Source organism: Rhinolophus hipposideros (assembly GCF_964194185.1).
Source record: "Rhinolophus hipposideros genome assembly, chromosome: 4".
Taxonomy (NCBI): Eukaryota; Metazoa; Chordata; class Mammalia; order Chiroptera; family Rhinolophidae; genus Rhinolophus; species Rhinolophus hipposideros.
The window spans coordinates 85,593,005-85,611,684 of NC_138050.1; positions in this window are offsets into that span (position 1 = coordinate 85,593,005).

The following is an 18,680-nucleotide window of genomic DNA, read 5'->3' on the forward strand; positions in this document are numbered from 1 at the left end:
GAATTAAGTTTGCAGTGTAGCCGCTGGCAGCGCATTCCACTTTCGGATACCCCCTCTCTTTGGAGAGCTGTTCTCCAGTGCTTTACAATAAAATGATCCTGTTTAAACCTTGCCTGTCCTCCCGGCATTGCCATTCTGCGGGATCTAGGAGATCACATTCCCCGGGGAACACATCAAACACAGCGGATTCCTATATCATTCGGGGGGCTCATCAGGGATATAAGAAGTGGTAAGAACACTTCACGCTTCTGCTGCCACTTGCCTGGCTTCCATTTTAAGACTCTGTCTCGCTGTGGGGACAGAACCCAAGAAAGCAGTTTCCAGGCTCTCGACCTCACTTGGAAAGGTGCTGGCTCAGGTAGTAAATGGCCATCAACTGTGATTGGATGGCCATCAGCTGTGGCTAGTTGGCTGTCAGCTGTAACCAGTGAGCCATTGGCCACTAATATAACGGCCGTGGCTACGCCAGCAGAAAGAATGGGGGTTAGCAAGAAGATGGTGGCTGGCAAGCGCGGATTGCAGTTAGCATGGCGGGTTGCAGATTATGTAGGTCCTGCTTCCTTTGTCTCCAATCCAGCCGCCAGCGAGAATATAGTGGTATGACTCCCCTATCCATGGCTCTGTGGGTGTTCCTTTTTGGCCTCACCGTGTCCTGCGTTCTTATGTGGGGAGCAGGAGCAGAGACCTGGCAGGAAACCCCGCAGGACACTTGCTCTCAAAAAAATCGGGCCTCCGTCAGTCACTTAAAAGGGATTAGTGAGGCTGCCGACCTACAAGCTTCTGAGGACAGGTCTCCCAAGACTGGAGGCTGCTGACCCCCATCCGATCCGCACCGGGAATGTCGGCCACCTGCCACCCAGCTTCTTACCTCCAGAAGGGAGACGTCCTCGGAGTGAGACGAGCAGCATTGACCCCGATGACAATTGTGGGACCCTGCTGGCCATGGCGACACTAGATCCCAAAGGTCTCCGCGGTCCCGCGCTAGTCTGACAGCCCCAAGTGGATGCCTTGGACCGACCCTTCCACCACTGTCGCTCTCTTTCCAGCCTTTCCTATTCTTAACACCTGTGAGACGTTGGTCCGGGCCTTTCCGGTGTAACCTCCTCACCTGCCTGAGATCTTCTCCCCTGCAACACCTAAGGTAAGACAATGGAACTGACACAGCATAAGACTTATCTAGCCACAAAAGGTCTATTCTTAGCACACCTCTCAGGGGCAATTATGGGCCCACATCAGGCTCTCTTGGAAGCCTTGGGCCGCTGATGGTGCTGCAGTCAGTGTAAGGAAGAAGGAACATGTTGTTTTGTGCAGCACATACTCGGTGTTGATAAATAAAGTGTTATTTAGACACAGCCATGATTACTTTTTTACATATTGTCTGTGACTACTTTCCAGCTACATCAGTAAAGGTGAAGAGTTGCAACAGAAACTGGATGGACACGAACCTAAAATATTTATTCTCTAGTCCTTTATAGGAAGTTTGCTGACACTTGATCAAGGTACTGATCAGAGTATAGTCCTTAGAAAGGACTTCGCTACGGTGGGGGAGATAAAACTTTCCTCTGCCCTCCTAGGTTCTTTTGGCTGACCTAATAATTAAATCAAGGTGAGGCAGATTAACAAGAGAAAATAATTAAATTTAATTTACATACATGTGTATGAGAACCCTATATACATGAGCAAGTCAGAGACCTCACAGACATGAGAGGGTCAGGGACAGGAAGTTAAAACGAGGTGTATATGGCATTCTAAGCTAATGATGAGGTACAGTGGCTTGAGGCTTCAATATGTCATTGTAAGATGATAAGAAGAACAGATGTTCAGTAATTGGTTTGCCCTGCCCTATAGATGGGTCAAAAAAACTATTTCTGGTGATAACTCTATCGTATATAGATAATGTTATACTCATATAAGTTGGTATCTTTGCCCAATATAAGTATATTTGTATTCTGCATCCCCCCCTCCCATCTTAGGACAGATCGTCTTTGTTAGTTGAGATATTTGAACATAATTTTAAATAAGTGTATTTCTGCTCAGCAGTAATTCAAAAAGTGGAGGTGCAACTCTTTGGAAATTCACAACTTTCCCATCCTCTAGTCCCTATGATCAAATACAAAAATGTTGAAGTTATTTTAAAAATAATATATATTTGATTACCTATGTTTTTTCAAATGTCCAAAACCTCTTCCTTCATTTCTATTACCAGCTATAAATGATGTGCAATAATTAGCTGATACAAATGGCATAGTCAGATATTAACGTATAGAAGATGCTTACAGGGAATTTATTTTTAACTTAAATCTTTGAAAGGGGGAATTATATTAAAGCTAGTTTTCAGTAGGTTAAAAAATTAAGAAGATTCCTAAAGGATTCCAGGAAACAGGCCATTCAATGTATACATTAAGGAGAATAGCTAAATTGTATGTCCAAGCACTGCCTTAATTGATTTTTACTCTAATCTTCTTATGAAATTACTTTTACAAAGATAACCATGGAAAATAAGTTTTACTACTGAATTGAACCAGCAAAGTAATACCAAAGAATATAATACATGTAAAAGGAAAACTAAGGTGATTATAGAGTCCGAGGTGTCTTATTTTTAACATATTAAATAGGCTACATTAATTTTTTTACATCCTAGGAAGGAGGTCAACAGCACCTAGTATCAGTAAGAGTAAAAACAGTGAAGTAGATTAACCAGCCAACTAAATGGTTATGTTGTGATGGGTAGTCTCTAATTTTCTGTGTTTATTACTTATCAAGTGGTTTAGCTTTTATAAGTACTTATGTTTAATAAACATATCACATTCCTAGATATACATTAACAACCTGAATTAATTAGATCTATCTGTGGTCACAAAAGACATTATTGTAGTGATTGAAAAAAATTTTTGAGCTAGTGCTATATTATGCTATTAGCATAATATTAGCATAATAAATAGCATATATTATGCTATTTATTTAAACAGAACACATATCATAACAATTCAGAAATTTTCAAAAAAAAAACCTTAGTTATTCAATTGGCTTGAAATTATGTAAACATATAGAAAGTATAGATCCATATTAAAGTGAATAAATGATTATAATTTAAGGGATAAAGATAAGTTAAATGTGATATATTCATAATGCAACATATTCACCTGTCAGATATTCACTGATGCCAGGAATCCAAACCAATGTTAGAGGCATAATTTTAAACACTAAATGGTTCTTTACAATCAAAAGAGTGGGAAGGAAGACACTTGTAAGCAAATGATTGTTGTACCCTGAATAAGAACTGTGATAGATTTAAGTGCCAGATGTAAAATAAGTTGATTAGAGAATATCAAATGGCTTGGGGAGATGAAGAAAGATTTACCAAAGAAACTCTTATTTATAAGGACAGAAAGGTCTGGAGGAGACATCTGAAGTAGGCTTGGAGTAACATATAGAAAGTGATTATATTTTTTTCTCTAACTACCTCCCATTTGTCCCCTAATGCTGCTAAATCTTGGTAGGAGGAAGGTATTTCTGCTAGGTCCTTTCATTATAGCCTCAGAAATAAATCCTAAACTGTTTTCTGGTAAATCCTTAGGAAATGCCAACCAATCAATACTCTTGAATGTTTATGTTAATAGTGCTATATAGCTCTCTGAAACAGGGTGTGTTTCGCTTTTCTGGAAGGCCAGAGAGAAAGAAACGTTATAAGTATTTATTAATCTAGTTTTCTTTCTTTAGAACTATCCAAAGAAAGAATTTACTAAGAATCTACGTAGCTGGAAATACTGAATGAACTTTGATTTTACTAGTTTACTTCACACACACACAGGGTGCCCCAAAAATGTATACACATCTTGGGATGAAAACTTTCTATTTTGCTGTTTTAAGAATGTGTCATCTGCTCATGCTGCTAACTCCTGTCTCACATGCACGTTGTTTGGTAGGCTTCTGTGGCAAGTGTGTAAACTGTTCCAACAGCACAGCAGGTCATAGGACTTGTTGTTGTGCAAGGCCTCCAGGATCTTTGCTTGTGCACATGGCACACAGTACTGTGAGTCTCAAACTTATCACGAATGCGTGTAATTTTTGGAGGCATGTTGGAGGCTCCGTTGCCTACTCTCACCTTCATTGTTGTTGTACTTACACAACATTCTCAAATTTCAAATACCACTTCAAAATGGTCTTGCGCTCCTTGAAGGACAACTGTGCTTCTGCTATTTTCTTTGACTGTCCTGCCTGCCACATGGTGATGGTAGCATTCATTTGGTTAACGCCATCTTTTGAGCGAATATCATGCTACACATTCCTACCATAATTCAATTCAACTTCGACAAGTAATACATAGATAACATCTCTTAACCACAAATGCGTATACATGTTTTAGCCCCCCTGTATGTACATGCATATATATAATATATATAATATATATAATATATAATTATATATACATATATAACATATATAATATCACATATATATATATATCACACACATATATATCACATATATATATAATTATATATATATAATTTTTTCTGATAAACAAGTGCCTCTTAGAGAGCCCATGTTAATATTAACACTAGATCTGAATCAGGAAAAAAAAATATTTTTTTAAATATAAACTAAGCAAATAACTAGATCAACAAATTATTTCATATATTATGAAAGCAAGCTTGTTTGTAGTAGAGTCGGAGAAAAGTTAATATTTGACAGTTGACAAGGAAAAAAACTTCCTAATCCAAAAAAGTAAAAGTAAATTGTCAAAAATTCAAATATAGGTACATGAAAATCATCTCTCCCTGTCATACTCAAACACTATCTAATGTCCAACAATTTACCAAATTGCATTTACTTTATTAATAAACAAGTCTTGTGAAAGACAAAATTCACCTGACAATTACAGAGATGGTTTTATCAGGCTATTGAAAATAGGAGGAATGTTCATTAATAAAGAAATTATAAAAGACTAAAGAGAAAATATAGGGTTTCTTCGAGTTAGGTAAACAAGAGAGTCATGAAGTAGGATGATAGTCTTACCTGAAGGGTGGAGATGCTCAACTCTTAATTTTTGGAAAATGCCAGGAAAGGAAAATATTTTGCAGTTAGTCATTTGTCAGATCACAGTAAGGGAGGGGAGATAGCGTTTAGATAAATTCAGCATCACATCATCAGGCCCTGGTTTGTTCAACATGGATATTATTCAGCGCTGAACAATTCAGAAGCAATCCTAAACCTCTCGAGTAGAGTGTATCAGGATCTAAGAAATTATTTCTCAAAGATTCTTGTTGGCATTGCTCCTGTAAAACCAACTGAACCCTCTGTTGAGAAATGGCATAGGTCAGTTGTTTCAGGGCTCTGGATATTAGGTACTTTAAAGGAAGTATGCCTAAAAAGAGAATGTGTGTGTGTCTGTGTGTGTGTCTGTGTGTGTGTGTGTGTGTGTGTGTGTGTGTGTGTGTGTGTGTGCTGGCATTTAAACTTGTATTAAAGAATTAGCAATTGAACCCCAAGCTTCACCAATCCAGTGGATTCTAAAAGGTCTGTATAGGAAAATTGTAGATATTCTGTGAATTTCTTCATTGGCATTTCAAATGCAATTGTTGACCACAAAGATCGCAGAGAGAAGTTTCAAGAACAAATGTGCAGCAGTTATTTCTGACCATTGCACACGGACTCTCTCTGGAGGCCAGAATCAGCTGGTTGTTGAGTAAAGCCCTCTGAGTATGTTGAAGCTCTAGAGCTAGAATGGCATTGCTCTTGGTGATGCCATACACAGTGCCAGTTAGCTTTTTTTTTTTTTTTTTTTTTTTTTTTTAGTTTCAGATATACAAAACAATGCGATAGACATTTACCATTTATGTCTCTCACAGAGTGATAATTCCCCTCCCACCATTTACTATCCCTGTGATACCTTATGCAAGCGCCTGCATAAAGGATTCTAACATTCTGCCAGACTTTCTCAGTGGCCCAGCCAGAGGCTTGTCCAGGGAGAAATGCAGCCCTGTCTAGGTCTGTGGCAATGGTGAGTCTTCTGAGTTTATCACATTGTCAGGATTTAGCTCACAGGGTTTCATATCATGGGGCCCTGGGCCAGTTACATGGCAATTTAGAGTTCTGTTAGGGCTATGGGCACTCAGGTGCTATTGCAGTACACAGCAACACCGAACCACACGTCACATGGAGGGAAAAATAACTGGAAACAGTAATTTGGATGGTTGTAGCCAAATATTAAAGGGAACAAGAAGGGCTGACATTTTACAGAAAGTAGCAAGATCCACTCAAATCTTCAGGTAGTTACAGAAACTAGTTTTTTTGCATGGCGAATATTAAACCTTCTTCATAAATCTATCAGTTATCTGAAATTCATCAAGTGTGAAGCAGCTTAAGGACTGAACAAGACCAGAATGTGATAACCCGAAAGCATTGTTTTCTATTGAAACCTAACAAGTTTCTCTACAGTCTCCCCTCTAAGTTTTGGTAAAAAAAAAAAAATTAAAGATAGCCTACTCTTGATTATTAAATAATGCAGGCCCCATTATATCTGGCCTGATTACTCTTACAGGTATAGTGACTATGAAAACATGCCCTGTGGGCCTATGTAAGTTTAGTTTGAAGCAATCTTGGACTGGGGATCCTCAGATTGGACTTTAAAGTCCTCTTGAGACTAGGAAGCCAGACCAAGAACTTAGCATCGGATTTATTCTGCAGTACCTATTAATTTGGGTGAATTCCTCTTTTTTCAAAAATATTTTCATGTTTCTGGGGCTAGCAGCGTTAACTTCCTTACTCACTTATAAGAATGGGGGCCCTGTCAAACAAGTACCTGCATAGTTTTCCCAATAGGGTTTTGTATGCATTGGTTCCATAAAGTCAGTCTTAGTTTCTTAAAAATATCTGATTCAGTGAGTGTTATTTTCAAATATGACATTCCATGCAAGGCCTTGGGTACATATTAGGTTGGTGCAAAAGTAATTTTGGCTTAAAAGGTTAAAAATAATTGCAAATACCACAATTACTTATACACCAACCTAATACCAGTGTTTTTAATCATCTCCTGACAAGAAGGAGAACAAATCATTATCCTTGCAATAATATATTCAGACCACCCCCATGAGAACAAGCAAAGGCTGTTTATTCAGAGCTTTCTAAAAAAGGAGTCAGCCACTATCACTTGAGTTTGGAAGAGTTCAAAGGCAGGCAGGGGAATGGAAAATCTTTATAGTAAAAAAAAAAAAAAAAAAAAAAAAGAAGGTTTCAGGTATGCTGTGATTGGATTTTGTTGGCTTGGGGAAATTAGAAGTGGGCTAATTAGAAGTGAGGAATCTCATATGAGGGTTTGGGTTTTACCTAGTTTGTCCTGAGTTAGAAGGGACAGTGGCAAATGTAATAAAATATGGTAAGGTCAGTTCTCTTATATAATTCAATACTGTTTATATGTTTGGCTAAGTTTTCTTAACACCACAAGTTAAAAAAAAAAAGAAAAAGAAAGAAAATCGGAGGGTAAGAGGGGAGAGGTGTGGTTGATGAGGGTAAAAGGGATCCAATATATGGTGATGGAAAGAAAACTGACTCCGCGTGGTGAGCACACAATGCAATATATAGATGATATATTACAGAATTGTACACCTGAAATCTATGTAACTTTACTAATAATTGTCACCCCAATAAACTTTAATTTAAAAATAAATAAGTAAATAAACAAACAAACAAACAAGTAAAAATTTTAAAGTGCAATCTTGGGAACTACCCTATGTCAATGTCATGATGCACGATACTTAGGTATTTTGGGGGAGAGGGCGAATAATGGTAGCCAAATCAAATTTTGAGTTAAGTGAACATTGATTAATCAGCCATAATTCATCAGCCATCATTTCATTATAAAATTAGTCTCAAAATGAAAACTCCTTAAGCAGATATTTATATCCACGCAGGTACAAAACAATTCATCCAACATTTTATGTAGTGTTAAAAGACAAACTGAGGCATATTTAAAAAAATTGAGTTTATTTTAGCAAAAATCAATTAAAATTGGGCATCATCCAATCTAGCAAGAGAGAAAGGAGATCTGAGCAACTGTACAAAATGAAAGACTTTTATAGGCAGAAGGGAGTAGGAACAAGGAAATTATACTAGGTGAAAAGAGCAGGTTGGTTATGGCAAGTTTACTTTCCTTTAAGGGATAATAGCGGTATATCAGATAGATGACCTAACTAGTGCTGCTTAGACAATTCCTAATTAACTGGTTTATGATTCCAATTTCAGGAGGGACAAAACTGTAATTAAGTTAACTCTTGGGTTGATGAAGTGGGGCTTAGCCTAAGCTACAGTATTTGAGGCCTATTGTTTTGTAACAGTAAGGTCAATGAAGTTCAAAGATCTGTCCTTTTAGTCGGTGTGACAACCCCCTTGAATGAAAAGTTAACTAGAAGAGATAAACTTCTAGAGGCAAGAATACAGTACATCTGTAGTCAGAATCAGATAACCAGAACTATCCCGGTACCAATGGATGGACACAGAATCATAAGGATCAAACCTCATATACTATCTTTAAAGTGCAGTCTATAGATCTTGGTAGAATCTTTACTGTATTTTTTTTGTTTTTGTAAGAGTGGGCACTGTCCCTAAAATATTTTAGCTAATCCACAAAATTCAAACACATTGAAACTGTCCAGTGAAAGCCATTTCTACATTCACTTGTTAATTACTGTTAATTAACAAGCAAATGACATTCAAATTCATTCTTTTAAAGTTGCCTTTCTGATATTAAACTCACAATGAGATTTCTTTTATTCCAATCTTTTTAATACAATAATAAAAAAGTCAATTGTTCTAAATTATTAAAGTATTAAACATGCAATCTTATAGTATTTTAAACTTTAATAGCAGTCTTACGAAAATAGCGATAAAATTGCCCACTAGATATTGTAGCATTTTCCTTTTTTTTATTCTATAGGTTTTCTAAGTTGTTTCCTTATTTCCAATTTTGTCAACCTGATGTTTATTTAGAGTAGGCTTTGAAAGCGTTAGCAAGCTTGATATTCTTATTACAAAACATAATGTTGGTATTTAAGAAACTCTGTTTAACATTTTCTGTTTGTTAAAAATATAAATTAGTGGTATAATATTTATTAGGAAACTCTGATAATCCTTTCAGATACCTAAAATCTTTTATAAAAAAGCATAATCATTGCCTGAGAGAGTAATTACTTTTAATACTGGCCAACATTGTAGCTGTATTTCATTAAAAATAATAAATAAAATGTTATATTACCCAGTATTCAATATCTACCTAATACTAGGGAAAATACAACTTTTGAGGGAATTCAGGACACATTACACCAAAATACGGTTCTCCTACATATTGAATATTTAAACTGAAGGAGTTTGATAAAACGGAAGAAATAGAAATGTCTCTCTGAGGTCTTTTCCAATCCCCTGCCCCTTCATTTCTGAAACAAGTCATAAAATCCGCAAGTGTCAGGTGCTTTTTATATACCCAGGGGAAAGAAGTATTATTATGTCTGTAGAAAAAGGGACTCCAAGAAAAATCCTAACAAACAGATTTTTTTCCAAGTTTCCCCCAGTTTACTACAATTAACCTCATATTCCTTAACCCATCACATTCCTCCATGACTGCCCACACTTCATCAAACCCACCATAAAAGTACAGAGGTCAAACTGTTTCCCTGGGTATTCATTTCCTTATGCAAGCTCTCATGTCATGCAAAACGTACATTAAGTGAATGTGTAGGCTTTTCTGCTGTTAATCTGTGTTTGTCAATTTAATTTTCCGATCCAGCACGGTTCCCTAAGAGGGTCAAAAAAAGCTTTTTTTCCCCTACATCTTCATTTTGGATTCCTTAAAATTTTTTCTTCGTATTGTTGCTTGTTTATTATTATTCTTTTACTATAACTTTGTTCTATTTCCCTTCCTTTTTCTTTTCTGTTCTAATGTCAACGATTTCTCAGAAGTCATATAAAAACAGGTGCCAGCTCCTATCTGTGAAATGGGGTTGTTAATCTTTAATATGATTTAATAGAATACTAGGAACAAAATAAGTACATAATAGTGATTGGGCATTACCTGTATTAGACACATTCAATAACTATCATAAGCATATTATTTAATATTTAATCAATTTTTATTGATTTTTTTCTTCTTGTAAAAATTTCAGCTACATGTCACTATTGTTTCAGTATGTCTATTTTGTTTATGCAATAAAATCACTGATTTGTTTTGAGAATTGTAATTTAAATATATTTACACCTCTTTCATAGTTAAAATGTTATTTACCCTGAAAAATTGTGTTCTTTCCATGTCTGATTGGAAAAGACATCCAACTGCCTTAATAACAGAGCCATGGTTTATCTTTAAGAGACAGTAGGTGATAAGGAAACTAATTCGTTTCTATCCCCCCCTCCCCCGTATTGTTCATAGTCAGCAGTAGAAAGAGAGGCTGGAGTCCTCATTTAGTTAGATATTTGATAGACTAAATAAAGCAATCTTCAATTGCAAATAAGAAAGAAACAAAATGGAGCAATAAATAAGGTAACAGAATTGAAATAAATTGAACATTGCCTGGAAAATCAAGAAGACAGGAATAAAAAAAATTATGTTGTTTGTGAAGTATGCATTACTTGCTTTTCTTTTCCTTTTTGTTTTGTAAAGGCTACGTGAGAGAAATATATAGCATATATATATATATATATATATATATATATATATATATATATATATATATATATTTTGTGTAGAAGAATGGTGACTATTGCCTTCATGCTTTATTTCCCTTTTTGCTGAAGTATACTGCAGTAACTTAATAAATTAACCATTGCCCCATTGAAACTTCTTCCTGTGTGACATCCCACTACCACTACACACTTACAGAAGCTATAGGGCATACAAGAAACATCATTCCCTCCTCTTTTCTCTCCTTCCCTCTTTCCCCCTGCCCTTTTGCAAAACCGCTCTATCTACCCCCTCAGCAATAGCACCCTAATTCTAGCAGAATGTTTTATCTTTAACTCGATCCACGTGGGTTATTCAAGAACATTCAAAGATACTGACCTTCTTCTTGACCAAAATTAACTTGTTTAGTGGTAAATGTTTCTCTACAGTGGGCCTATCATTATGCACTTACATTATGAACTTGGATGATTCTAGGTCCAAGATTTCAACAGAGAGATACTCTAACCATCATTATTACAGTATCTGTTAGAGCCATTTCAGGCTCTCCAGATAAAGCATGTACTCCACCAGATATTTATTCATGAATAGAAATAATAACTATACATGCACTTACACATACATACACAATACATGTTGCTTAGAAAGTCTATGATTATCTATGATAAGGTCCCCTATTAATTTTTTCTTATCTATTGCATATGAAAACTTCTATAAAATGCAATATTTTATCATGTCAATTTTAATTGCTCTAAAAGTTTCTAAATGTTTCCTTTCTATTTCAACACTTACTTTGTCAAAGACCTGTAACAAGCAATTGTTTTATCCTATTACATTGATCTGAATATCTTTATTCCCATGTAAATGTCACCATATCCACTGATATATATATCCAGCAGATTTGACTAACAACACCAAAATCAAAGTATTATAAATGAGAGATGATAAAGGTATATTTCTATTTCATAAAAAGTCTGAATGTATGCATGACAGGGCTGGTATGGCAACTCTGCTTCATGGATTGCCCAGATGCCCAGGCTACTTCCCCTCCTTTGTTGATATACTTAAGACTCTGCTGGTTTTCCCTGTGAGGCCTATAGGGACTTCAGTACTTATTACATCTATATAAAGGCAGCGGGAGTGAGGAAAGGACTCATAAAAACAGGAAAGCACTCTATTGAAGAAATCCCAAGCAGCTGACATACGGTACTTCTGTCTTTGTCATATTAGCCATGATTTAGTTACATGGCCTCACCTAACAGCATGAAATCTGTATTCTGAGGAGTTTTATTAATTTAAAGAAAAGCAAAGAAGAAACTATAAGCCATATAACTGCATAGATTCAATTTAGTGTTTAAGAGAGTTCCCAGTAATCATGCATTTGATTGACTACTTTAAACAATTTCTATCTAAAGTTTATTTGCCATTGCAAACTTTTTGAAATAGTAGAGAAGTGCCTATTTTGTTTTTCCAAAATTGAAATTACTGGAGCTCAGTTTCTGTTCATGCTCTATTTCAAGAAATAAAATGTAGATTTAATTTTAATACAGTTCAATGACTTTCTCTATTAGATATGATTGATAAAATTCATTTCACTGCATCAGTGGCTTCGAAATCACTGGACAATATTGTCCTCAATAGTGTCATTACAGAAGAGACAAAAAAAAAGACACATTATCATCACTTTAACCTGACAAAAGCATACGATTTCTGGGATGGATTCAGCACTGCCATGACAAATTTCATGGCCATTTTTGATAGTTCAGGATGAAGTTTTATAACATATGACCTTTGAAAAACTAATACAAAAGCATTGTGCTTAAACACACCTGGAGGTCTTTTTTCCTATTAAAATTTATGAAGTTGCAGTTGCCCACAATAATTATCATTGGAATTTACTAATCCCAATGGGCCACTATAAAGAACAGAATATTCATATTAACTTAAAATATGTGAAGATTAAAATAATTGAGAAAAATGAGTCTTAATCTTTTTGTAGTTTTGGTATGAAGTCACATAGTCATTTCTGCTTCCCTCTGAAAATTCTCTTCCTTACCCAGGATCCAGATCTAGGACATGAAAGAAAGAGAGGAAAAGATAAAAGAAAGAAAGGAAAGAAAGGAAAGAAAGGAAAGAAAGGGGAAAAAAAGAAAGAAAGAATGACAAAGAAAAATGGTTTTGATTAGTGTATATTAGAGGACTCTAGATTCAATTTATAAAGACTGGACATTTGGTGGTATAAATATGAGGTTGGACAATTAAGTTTGCGAACTCACCCTAGAAAAGTGCTGAATATCACTATGGTCACCTTCGAAGTACTCTCCTTGGGAAGCTATGCACTGACGCCAGTGCCTAGTCCACCCTTCAAAGTAATTTTGGTACTCTATTTTTGGAATGGCCATCAGAGCTGTGGTTGTATTACCCTTGATGTCCTGAATGTCATCAAAATGTCTTCCTTCCAATATTTCCTTTATCTTTGGGTAAAGAAAGAAAGAAGTCATTGGGGGCCAGATTAGGTAAGTAGGGAGAGTGTTCCACTACAGTTATTTGTTTACTGGCTAAAACCTCCCTCACAGACAGTGCCGTGTGAGCTGGTGCATTGTTGTGATGCAAGAGCCATGAATTGGTGGCGGAATGTTCAGGTCGTCTGGCGCAACCTTTTCAATACTTCCAACTTGGTTAACTGCTTGTCCTGTTGGTACATATTCATAATGAATAATCCCTCTGATATCAAAAAAGGTTAGCGACATTATGCAACAAGTTCACGAACTTAATTGTTAGACCTCATATACATGTACTAAAATAAATGAGACTTTATAGAATGTTTATTTTGGTAAGATTGGCATTAGGTTTTAAATATTCATTTTTTTCACATCATGACCTTAAGTCTCACTCATGTTTGGAGTGCAGATAGAACTAATTCAATAGTTTAGGTAAGAGATGATATATTTTACATAAAGTTAGTCATGGTGACAACGAACAGATGTGAATGAATTGAGGTTATTTTTTGGAGCATCCCTGAACCTATATACAGGGGAGAGGTAAAACGACTGATGCCTGGGTTTCTAAGCTGGCGAAACTGAGTAAATATTGGTTCCATTCACTGAGTTAGGGAAAAGTGAAAAAGGACCATATTTTGAAATCAGTATTGTAGATAACTTTAGAATGGATGTAACACACAGTATTATTATGTCATGCAATTATAAATTAATATATTCTTAGAGCAGAAAACTACCTTAGAAGTTATGTAATCCACCATCTTCACCAATAATAGCTATATTGTTTGCTTTTGGATGTTTGTGATAATATTGTCTTGGCTTTATAAACACAGAATAAAAATTTTGACAAAAATAGGCATTATTATTTTTATATTCTTCTGATGATAACATTGGTCTTTTTGTAGAAGACCATATCAACTTTGAAAATAGTTTTATAGGTTTTGCTCCACCTGTTCAATATCTTGATATTTCTTAACAAAACATGTATTAAATACAGACTATTAAAATGTATTTATTCCACATGTCTATTAATATACACAGTGTAATTTAAAAAAAAAATAATTAACTGGCCTTTGCCCCCCATTCCTGGGGGGCAGCCTCTAAATCCTTGGAATTTCACAAGTGATAGGAGTATCTTTGTTTTCCGTGGTGTGGCCTTCAGACTCTTCTACTAATGAGGTATCTCATCATGGCCCCCAACATAGTTTATGCTAACAGAAAGGCAAATCGTGTAAAGGGTCATCTTGATCACTTGGGAGGGGAGATAGCTGGAGACTGAGTTCAATCATTTGGTCAAGGATTCAATCAATCATACCTACTTAATGAAATCTCAATATAAATCCTGGATACTAAACTTGAATGAGTTTCACAAGTTGGCAATACTCTGCATATTGCTACATATCAATATATCAAAGGAATAATGCATCCCTAGGGATGACGGAAACTTTGCATTTAATACTCTCCCAGACATCTTACAGAGAAGTTATCCCTTTGGCTGCTGGTGATTTGTATCCCGTGCCTAAAATAAAACTGAAAAACTGAAATTATAAGTATAGCATGTTGTCAAATAACATAGTTTTGTCCAATGTCATTTTGTTATAGTGTTGATGAGATGATGTAAGAACTTAACTCTTGCTTGTATCAATTATCTGAGGTAAAATTGGTTTTACTATATTTATTGGTTTGATTATATTATATTTATTATATTTCACTTAAAGTTGCAGAAATTATTGATTGGGTTAAGTGAGGATTTACTGTATAGTGCTTTCCTGAATCCTGTGAGACAATCTAGCCAAGTATCCTACCTGAAGGGTTAGTAGATATCCCCAAATTTATAGCTAGCTGGTCACAATTGAAAGTAGCCTGAAAATCCCATAATTTGTGGCAGAGGTCATTGCATATACACATGGTTATTATATATATGTCGTAATTTATGCCCTTTCAAGTTAATTGTAACTTGTTGATTTTTGCACAAGGCAAAGATGCTTGCCTGTTTTTTTTTTTTTTTTGGCCAGTATTATAAACTAACAGCCAATATCTTGGAAAAGAAAGTATTTAAATACTAAATATATTATTCAGTGATGTTATTAATTGTTTTGAGAACAAGTACTTCTATTTGTTTCTGTAGAATATATTATGTAACATATATTAAGTCAGGAAGCATAATGAAAAATATAGTATATAATATACAAATCAAAATATTCTGCCCTATTTGCAAGTTAACAAGTTAGTCTACACCGTTTCATGTACATCCCACAGAAATACCAGACTGCTGCATCAGAAAAACACACCTCGTACTACAACAAAATCACCAGTCCTGATATTATCTTAGTGCCAGTCTCTTGAGCCCCAATCCTCATTTGGCGGCATGGTATTTTTTGTCTGTTCAGACTGCTAAAACACACTACCATAGAGTGGGGTGGCTTATAAATACACACATTTATTTCTCAGAATTCTGGGGGATGGGAAGTACAAGATCAAGGCACCAGCAGATTGAGTGTCTGGTGAGGACCTACTTCCTAGTTCATGTGCATCTGTGTCTTCACATGGTAGGAGCAGAGAGGGAGCTCTCTAGGGCCTCTTTCCTAAGGGCACTAATCCTATTCATGTAACCAAATCTTCAAGAAGAGGACAAGAATTTCTACTAATGTGATATCTGCCCAGTGAGTGATACATTCTCTGTCTATATTATAATATAGCTTGTAAACCATTTCCTTGAAGGTCTGAAATGTGCAGAAAAACAGAAATCCAGAAAGAACTATCTTCGGGCATGTTTGTAGTTGAATCAATTAAGAAATATTTTTAAAAAGTTATAAACAAAGTTTGCCTGGAAATTTTTTTTTTATGTTTTGAGACTCTAATATTTCTTAATTTTCTATATTATTTCATTCATTTATTTTATTTATTTGAAATATTATTAAGCTGTAGTGATGTAATAATGAACGTAGTTCATACAGGGCCACTTCCCTCCTGGAACTCATAATCTAGTGAAAATCAAACAGAAATTGCAACTGTGAAAAGGGCTACCAATAGAATTTGACAGTATCAGAGATCAGAGAAAGATTTTCTGAGGTGCTGACACTGTTTAATGTAGAATGAATATAATTTACTGAGAACAGAGAAGGAAAGACAATCCAAGGAGAGAGAGTGGAACGTGCACTGCTCCATGGTGGAAGTACAGCCTGTTCCCAGTCCACAGCCACAGGAGGGAGGGTAAGAGCAGGTGGGATCCCAGTGTGAGAAGGTGCTGCTGTGATAGCAACTGTTTAGTCTTTTAGGATGTGTTGACTTTATTTATCATTAAAAAAAAGAAGAAAAAAAGGAAACAATAAGAAACCCTGGAGGAGGTTTTAGTCAGAGAAGGAATACAGTGATTTAATACACATTTTCAAAAGATTGCTATGGCTGTTGTTTAAAACTGAAAAAAAAAAAAAATCAGACTGCCAATATAAATGTGTCTCTCAGTATGAGTTCAAGCAAAGTATAACCCACAGCAAATTATAAAGCAGGGTGAAGACTTCATTTCATGACCTATGATGTCACATATACAGAGGGTGCCCCACAAAAACTATATGCATTTTAAGAAAGGGAAAAAAAAAAACTCTATTAGAATTTTAATACTCAACATATACCGATAACAAAAAATAAATGCAAGTCTTATGTACACATGTTTTTTGGCACCCCTGGTATATTATGATAGGCAGAATTTTAAGATATCTGCAAGACGTCTGATCCATGCTGTAGTGCTGTGTATAATACTTTCCTCTTGAGGTCAGGAATAGTTTGTGAACATGGTAGGATAGGACACCCTTGATTAAGTTATAATCAGTTGACTTTGAGTTAATCAAAAGGAACATTATCTAAGTGGGCCTGTGCTAATTAATTGTGCCCTTTAAAGGGTCTGGGTCCTTCTGAACCTTCGGGAGATTTTAACATGAGCTTGCAATGGAGGAGGCTACATATTATGGACCCGAGGGTGCCTCCTGGGATCTGAGAACAGCCCCAACTTAATAGCTACCCGAAAAGCGAGACTGTAATCACACAATCACAAGAAACTGAATTCTTAAAATAACCTGAATGAGTCTGGAAGAAGACTCAAGCTCCAAAAGTTAATCTCTAGTCCCAGCCAATACCTTAATGTCGGCCTGGTGAGAACTGAGAAGAGAATCCAGATAATCTGGCTCATATACTAACTCACAAAACCTAGGAGATAATATTTGAGTGCTGTGGTAAGCCCTGAAGTTTTTATCAATTTGTTACATAGTAGTAGAACATTCTCTGTATGTGTGTGTATTGTTTTAGGAATGTATTTATTGTATTATTTTTAATAATATTAAAAACATTATTCCTTTCAGAGGAAAACGAAATGTTCTCAGCTTAGTCTTTTCAGATTTTGTCAAAAGAAAGTTGGAAGTTTTCCCACTGATAAAGAAAGCTCTAGCATTCATTCCCTTGGAGTGACACATTAGGCAAATATCAAACATTTTGTTAAAGCACTGCATAGAAAATATCTCTCAAAGATCTCAAAGGCTTGATAACTATGTTAATGACTTTGATTATCTTTTGATAAATTAGAGCAGAAAAGCAATTCATGAAAGATAAACATAACGCAAGATGAGCCAAAATATTAGACTCTTCTGAAATTATAATTTCTAATTATTATAAATACCCAATATTTTAACATATTTCAAAATGTTATCCAACTCCATCTGTAGTTTAATTCCCAACAGGATGTCACTAACTGAAAGCCACTGAATTAAAAATATGCAGTATAAGAGCAGGTGATTTCCAAAAGAAAGGTATTGATATATCTGTATATAAATATGTCTAATTTTGAAACATTACATAGTCTAGTATTTTGATATTGTGTGTTCAGTATTTAGATAGTGTGAAAAGAAATTTATTTACCTAAATTGTCAAATGAAAATATTTGATGTAAGACACTTAAAACTAAAACTGTTTTTCAGTGAATCATTTTAATGACATTACTATAAACTGGCTGCTATTCTCAGAGGCAGAAATAAATGCACCATAATTGGTTAAGTTGCACGTTATGTGTTGTATGATAAAAAGCATTGGTATAATTGCCTTTCTGCTAATATCCCACACATTATACATTATAGAAATAATGCTTAAGAGAATCAGTGAAACATATGATTCAGTGTTAAATATACATTGGTTGGTGCTATTAATTATATTAATTGTGCTATAAATATATTATGATTAAAAATCCATTTTTTTACAAAATATATAGAGCATGAACTATAGCAGTTATGTCATAAGATCTTGATTTTAAACAAAACACGCACACACACACACACACACAAGTTAAATTAGCATAATCTATTTGTTTAGCTAGTAAAGATTGTACCATTCTCATTTCCGTATGCAAAACAAGGTTTGAAGAGTAAATATATTGACCAAAGTCATATAGTCAGTAAGCAGCTAAATCTGTTTATATTCATGAAATAATTCTTGTAACCATCCTGCCTATACCTTGGTCCACATAATCA